Raw genomic sequence first — 7,761 nt, 5'->3', positions numbered from 1 at the left:
TAATATAAATTGCAATAATTTTCAATACCTCTAGGTTTTCTTGAATAAAAAGCCAATTAAGCTTGACACTTGTATTTAACATTTTGAAATTTTTACAACTTGTCCAAATTTTATCATATAACTCTTCTCAAGAGATTATGAAGGGGACATTGACATATAAAATTTTTTTCATCTTCAACTTTATCCAATGTGCTATTTTTGTCGAGCCTTCAACTTTAGTCGAAAAAGTCGGCGTCGTCGGCGTCGTCCACAAATATTCACTCTGTGGTTAAAGTTTTTGAAATTTTAATAACTTTCTTAAACAACCTGGATTTCTACCAAACTTGGACAGAAGCTTGTTTATGATCATAAGATAGTATCCAGAAGTAAATTTTGTAAAAATAAAATTCCATTTTTTCCATATTTTACTTATAAATGGACTTAGTTTTTCTGCCGGGAAATATTACATTCACTCTGTGGTTAAAGTTTTTAAAATTTTAATAACTTTCTTAAACTATCCTGGGTTTGTACCAAACTTGGACAGAAGCTTGTTTATGATCATAAGATAGTATTCAGAAGTAAATTTTGTAAAAAGATAAATCCATTTTTTTCCTTATTTTATTTTTAAATGGACTTAGATTTTCTGCCAGGAAACAACACATTCACTCTGTGGTTAAAGTTTTTAAAATTTTAATAACTTTCTTATACTATTTTGGATTTGTACCAAACTTGGACAGAAGCTTGTTTATGATCAAATGCTAGTATCTAGAAGGAAATTTTGTTTTCTTCCAGTTAACATTACATTCAGTCTGCAGTTAAATTTTTTAAACATTTATTAGATTCATAAACTATCCTGGATTTTTACCAAACTTGGACAGAAGCTTCTTACAATCAAAAGATAGTATCAAGAGGAACATTTTTATTGATTTACTTCCTCATTTTTGTTGAGCCTGCGATTAACAGAAAAAGTAGGCGAGACACTGGGTTCCGCGGAACCCTTACAAATTTTTACACAATCTTTGTGATTTATCTATATAGTTTTTTGCATATCTATCCGTCTCTATTTTTAGGGAGTGTGCACTTATTCTGATCTTGCATAGTGCTTGTCTATCTTTAAATTCTTTTAATTCCAGATATTTTTCTGTACCATAAAAATGTTTAATTGAAAAACTTTAAAAACTTTAAAATATAGTATTTCTGGTAAAATTTCTTCTGAGACAATAACATTATCAACTACACTTGATACAAAAGATTTATGGCAGGTATATTTGCCATATAAATCACCTTTTACTCTTCCATTTAATATTCTCATATTAGTTGAAATACACATATCTAAAAGTTGTTTGCCTGTTATGTCAAGTTTATTATCATAACTAAACCTCAATTCTTGTAAATTATCGTAATCATAATTTTCATATACAGAATATGACAATTATATACATCATTTTGTAAAAAATCTGGCTCTGAACTTGACCGGGCATTTAAATCACCACACAGTATAATAACACCTTTATTTTTATAATTGTTAGTAATATCTCTTTCTATGATATCTAATAAATCAGCATCTGATTAATTAAGTTGTTTGGTGTTATATATGCTAAACAAAGAAAAATATCATTTGTCAAGCTAAAAAATTGTCTGTCTAATTTAAGCCATTGATAATCTTTACTTGTATTTTCTAGAATTTTTACTCCTTGGCGAATATTATTTTTAATAAGTATTCCAAGCCCTCCATAAAATCTAAAATTAGATGATTTTGTTCTACATACTGAAAAATATTTAAATCCTTGTATATCTACAATAGTGTCATATCCAAGATGTGTTTCAGTTAACAAAACAATATCATTATTTTCAATTTGTCTGATAAATTCTTTATCATGAAGCTTGTTATATGATTTGGATATTAATCCTCCAACATTCCAAATACTAAATGTTAAGTTAGAAATATTAAAACCATTTCTTTTTGGCATACTTTATATTTTCCCAATTTGGTTTTTCTTTTGCTCAACCCTTTAGTTAAAAATGGTATATTCCCCTAAACACATTGATTCACCAAGGTATATGATAATAGGTAAAACTAGAACACAAATGGCCTCGATCGGCAAAAAAACTTGAAGCCATTTTTAGGAATGGAAATTTGAGAATGAAAGTCTGTATAACTGTTTTTTTCACGAAATTTTCAAAGTCCAAAGCCCGTAATGTCGGCACAAATCAGCAAAGCGGAACCAAACGTAAACTAGATCTGTAACTAATCATAGTAGACTCATACTAAAACTCAGCTCAACATATGAAGGCGTTAAAAAAAAAAAGTCTTTATAACTGTTATTTTCATGAAATTTTCAAAAATTAAAAGCCTGTAATTTCGGCAAAAAAATCAGTGGAGCTGAAACAAACGTAAACCCAATCTGTAACTCATCCTAGTAGAGGCTCACATACTAAACATCAGCTCAATATGTGAAGACGTTTAGAAAAAAAGTCTGTATAACTGTTTGTTGCGGAATGACGGAATGACAGAATGAAATACTAAGTACATGTATATCAAAACTGAAGTCAAGAGAAAAACCTAAGTTATGAATTGTAAACTAAATATAATCACTTTAATGACTGATGTCTGACCTTCAATTATCGCACATGGTCAGATTTTTCAGGATATGCATCTGAACACTAAATCATATGACTGTATAGTGCAGTAAGTTTTGTGCACCGTACAGGTAATGTTATTATACAAAAGCCTAGTAATTTGTAAGGAAAGTTATGAACTGACAAACTGAACAGACGGACAAGGTAGTATACCAACAGTCTGTGAGTTGGACTTTAATTCTGCAATGAATCAATGATGCTCTTTTTTTGGTAGTTCTCTTGTAGTATTGTGATACCCTCCCCTTTTTCCCTGATTGTTGCTGAGAAACGTTTTTATCTTATTGATTAAGAGTTGTGCATAGAAGCCATATGATCAATACAGGCTCCTTGAAGACTTTACTTGCATTGTTTGTGACAATGTTTATTCAACATACTGGATAAATACATACAGAGGTACAGTTCTGACATAAAAGGTAGAACAACAGCGCCCTTAACTAAAGCACGAGGACTGTTTATATTTCAAGGAAAGGTGTTAAACATGCTTGTTTAAGGTGGTACCCAACACTACAGGGAGATAACTCTGTAAAAATCAACTAAACGTTTTAATCACGTTGTATTGTTAAGGAAATATTAAACTTCTCAATGATCAAAATTAGTGTTTGTCCAACTGCTATATAACCAGTGAAATTTTTCTGATAAAGTGATTGGTTCAAATTATTTGAAATTTTTATATTTTTGTCAAAGGGTCAAAGTAAACATTTTGTCAAAATTTTATGAAAATTAAACGAGCCAAATTAATATTAGTCAAGGTGTTGGGTACCACCTTAAAATGAAATTTCAACCAATAAGATTGTACATACAGTCAATTAGGATTTGTATTGGAGACAACACTAGGTTTCATCATTAAAGATATATTTGTGGTATATGTCAATAAGACATCAACATAAAAACGCAATAATACGAAAAGACATCTATTTATGTCTCTTGCATCTAGAGGAATATGTGACACTGCAGAAATATTTCTTGTTATGAGGGTATATGCTGGCAGTCCACTTTGAGTTTGCATATATCTGCCTATCTAAGGAACTGCATCTTCGCTAGCCAAGGGGACTGGATCGTAACCCTTGGCTCTGGGGACTGGATCGTAGCCCTTGGCTAGCGAAGATGAAGGAGATGTGGTACGCTTGCCAATTAGACAAAATTTTATGTCTGCTCAAAAACAGTACAAAAGTTATAATTCTTAGTCAACGATATTATTTTAAAAGACATTGTCTAGTGAGCTAGTTTCTATCAGAGTATTATTAGAGTGGCAATTATTCATTATGGACATATTTTTTATATAACACAAACGTCTCACCTTTTGTCAAATCTGCTGCAAGGACCAATCAAAATTCCTCAAAGTCTTCTTGATATATTAGGCATTTAGTTTTTGTGATAATACACAATTAGTGTTTAAAAATATCAAATGATTTCAACGAGATTTGTTTTGCTCTCCTGTCCTGTTTTCAAATTGTTTTAAAAAATAGATGTGGTTGTCCATACTAGAATAAGTTCTTGAAGTAAAATTATATTTTTTGGGATAAGTAATTGCTATTTGATTAGCTGTTGATAATTTCATAGTCACTTGATGCTATTTTTCATTGTTTAAAAATGTAAAGTATTCAGTATACAATCTTTTTACAATTAAAATTTGTGTTTCTGTTGCACCAGCCACCAGTCCTCTTATCCTATAGTTATTTTGTTGTTGCCAGTCTCAATATATTTAAACGGGTCTCTTTAATTGCAAAACTTGTTTAATTCTCTCATCTTTTTAAAATTTTGTTACTTTTATTAGATAAAAGAAAAGGAAGAAAAAGTCTGTTAACTTTTTTTTGTGTTTAATTTTTTTATTAAATTTTCAATAATTTTTCAACTTAATTATTATCGCTTATTTTATGTGTCCACAAACAAAGTAAAACTAATAGAGAGTCTAAAATGGGGCCTTGTCATACTTTCTCTTTTTACACTGTTTCTTTATTCGTCAGCTATATTATTCATCTCTTTGGCAGATGTTTTCTAGAAACTGTGTACCCATTATCAAAATATAGATATTATTCTCAGATGGTCTAAATGTTTATCGCCAGTAAAACTATACTATAACTAATATCGGGGCAATATTTTAGTTGATGACAATAAATATCTCCAGCTGCAATGCATTTCGAAAGTTTTTCATAATAATAATATTTGAAAATGTAACGGTTGTGAAATTATGCACTTTTAGATAAAACTAAAATGTCCATGAATTAATTGAGGTCATTTTTAAGTCCAAGCAAAAACATGATAAAATGATAAAATGTTAAATATAGATTTAAAACAGACACGTTCTGTTCCAAAGTACTAGAAAATGATCCCATAATCAAAATATAATCTCAAGATTAACTTGTCCCAAGTTGAACATATAAACATATTTTTTTTCAATTTCCGTTAGGTACCGGTATTTGCGCTTGGGACATGGAGCCCCTGTTTGTATGTGTGTTTTTATTTTTTATTTTTTGTGTAAATATTCTTCTTTTTTTGATTTGACAATTTTTATAGGAATTATAGGATTTAGACTATTTTATTTACTATCGTAACACAATGACATCTTGTGAATGCAACTCTAAGAATGTTTGACAGAAATCTTTATACTTGGTTTGATTGCTTGTCATCATGTGTAGTTGGTAATATTTTTCTGACATTTTCTGCTGCAGCTTGACAATGACAATGACAATGACTATCCTCTGCTTATTGCAGCATACTCATTCCTTGTGATCGTTTTCCACAGTACACATCGGTGGTGGACATTTCGATTGTTTTTTTTTTTTAAATAAAAGAATTACCATAGGGTGATGGAAAACCAAACATTTGACAAAATCTCAGCCTTTAAATTACCCATGTGACCTATACCTCTGACGTAGTGCAATTAATATGTTTTTTCACCAAAAGGCGCACCAAAAATTGGTTTAAATCTGATTTATGTTTCAAAAGATATTAATTAATTACCAAAGCAAAAAAGTCCCAACTATTAAACACCTTGACCTTGACCTTGACCTTGACCGTTGGTGTACTGATAAACAATCGACATGAATCTGGCTATTTTAGTTAATTTTTGGCGGAGGATGAACGTATATTTGTATAAGATATCACCCGGAAACCACAATTGTTGCCTAATTCCAGTCTATCAATTGCTGTTATGACCTTGACCTTTGACCTACTGACCTCAAATAAGAGTCTCGCTCATCTCATTGGGTAATACTAACCCAAGATTTGTAAAGGTTGAATATATGCATTAAAAATATCTTAAAGCCAAAATGATTCCAAAAATCCCAGTCTATCAAAAGTTGCTGTGACCTTGAACTTTCATCTTGTGACCTCAAAGTCAATTTGGTTCTTCTTCGGCCCTTACGGCATGCTAAGACCAGTTTTTGGTAAGATATTGTTTATTATTTAAAATCAAATTTTCAAGATGTTTCGGCAAAACTGTATTCCTCGTACTATAAGCCGAGTTCAGTTTATTCGCAACTCAGCTAACAATCAAAATATTTTTTGAATTTTGACACTAGCAATTGTATTTCCTCATTTCGATATATCTAACTTTTATCGAATTTGTTCAGGCAAAGTCAGAAACATGTCATTTTGTTCTTCCCTTCATGATAGTAATAGTGTATTGGTTTGACAGAAGGTTTCCTTGCTAACATAAACTCTCAATGATTATAAGAACAAGTTAGTTTAAACTATTTTAGTTGTTTCAAATCTATCAAAAGCCCCGATCTTCCGACACTCCATTAGTCCGACACCCCAATAGTCCGACGCCCCATTGGTCCGACATCCCAATAGTCCGATATTTAATTAGTCCGACATCGAAATATTATAAAAAGTGTATTTATTTTTATATTAGAAAGTCAAATAAAAGGTACAATATTAAGAAGAGGACATTGTCCTTCTTGGGAACAGTTGATTCCCACTAGGTTAATGTACAAGTACTAAAGTAGCAGAATTTTATCACCACTAATTAAAATCACAAAATACTTTGATAAGTCTTGGACAATTGCTTGAATATCTCTGGATACACTATCTCAGAGATACGGGTTAAAAGTGACACAGTACGAAAATAAAGGAACCAATGAAGCTTTGCTACTTACATGATTATAAGTGTGAACATGGCTTGAGTGAATGAGACGGACACGTTTTTCTGGTATAATTCTAGCGATAAAAAGTAATAACGGTCAGGCCCGTAGCCAGGAATTTCAAGGGGGTGGTTACATCGACTCGCAACAAGCAAAATCTCAACTTTGATGGTCACATTTCAAACAGAACGTCGAATTTAATAGTGTTTGTTTGTTTTCAAAGGGTAGTTCTTGTAATATGAATAATTTCATAATTTTCCCCGACTTGACAACCGGTGGGATTATTGGAGTATTGTATAAAATCAGTATGGTTTTGCGATGAAAAATATTCAGATCCAAACGGACAAGGAAACCATAATTTATTTCTTTAATAGCTGAATATGTCACAGCAACATACCAATACTCCTCATATATATGAAGGTAGAGCAGAGAAGTTAAAGAAAGAACTAATATTAATTGATTGTTGTTTGCTTTACGTCCAGTGGCAAATATTTCATGCATATTTAGGATAGAACTAATCAACAACAAGAAGGCACACACTGAGATGTCTCGCCTGCTTTAGTGACCATTGATTTTATGTTGATAGTCCTAAATATCAAATATTACTACAAGTATCACATAAACCTAACATGATCCAAGAAAATGAGGTCAAGGTCAGATAAAAACCAAGCCAAAAATACACGTACACCTTACAATCATTCGATACACCAGCTTTAGTAGACCTATTGCTTATAGTATCTGAGATAAGGACTTGACCACGAAAACTTAACCTTGTTCACTGATCCATGAAATGAGGTCGAGGTCGAGGTCAAGTGAAAACTGTATGACAGGCATGAGGACCTTGCACATACTAAATACAGTTATCCAATTACTCATAATAAGAGAGGATTTAACATTACAAAAAATCTTAACTTTTTTTCAAGTAGTCATTGAACCATGAAAATGAGATCAAGGACAATGGACATATGACAGACGGAAACTTCATAACATGAGGCATCTATATACAAAGTATGAAGCATCCAGGTCTTCTACCTTCTAAAATATTTAGCTTCTAAGT

The sequence above is a fragment of the Mytilus californianus genome, unplaced genomic scaffold, assembly GCF_021869535.1.
Source record: "Mytilus californianus isolate M0D057914Y unplaced genomic scaffold, xbMytCali1.0.p SCAF_7, whole genome shotgun sequence".
Classification (NCBI taxonomy): domain Eukaryota; kingdom Metazoa; phylum Mollusca; class Bivalvia; order Mytilida; family Mytilidae; genus Mytilus; species Mytilus californianus.
The sequence above is the reverse complement of the archived record's forward strand: the minus strand, read 5'-3'. Positions refer to the sequence as shown.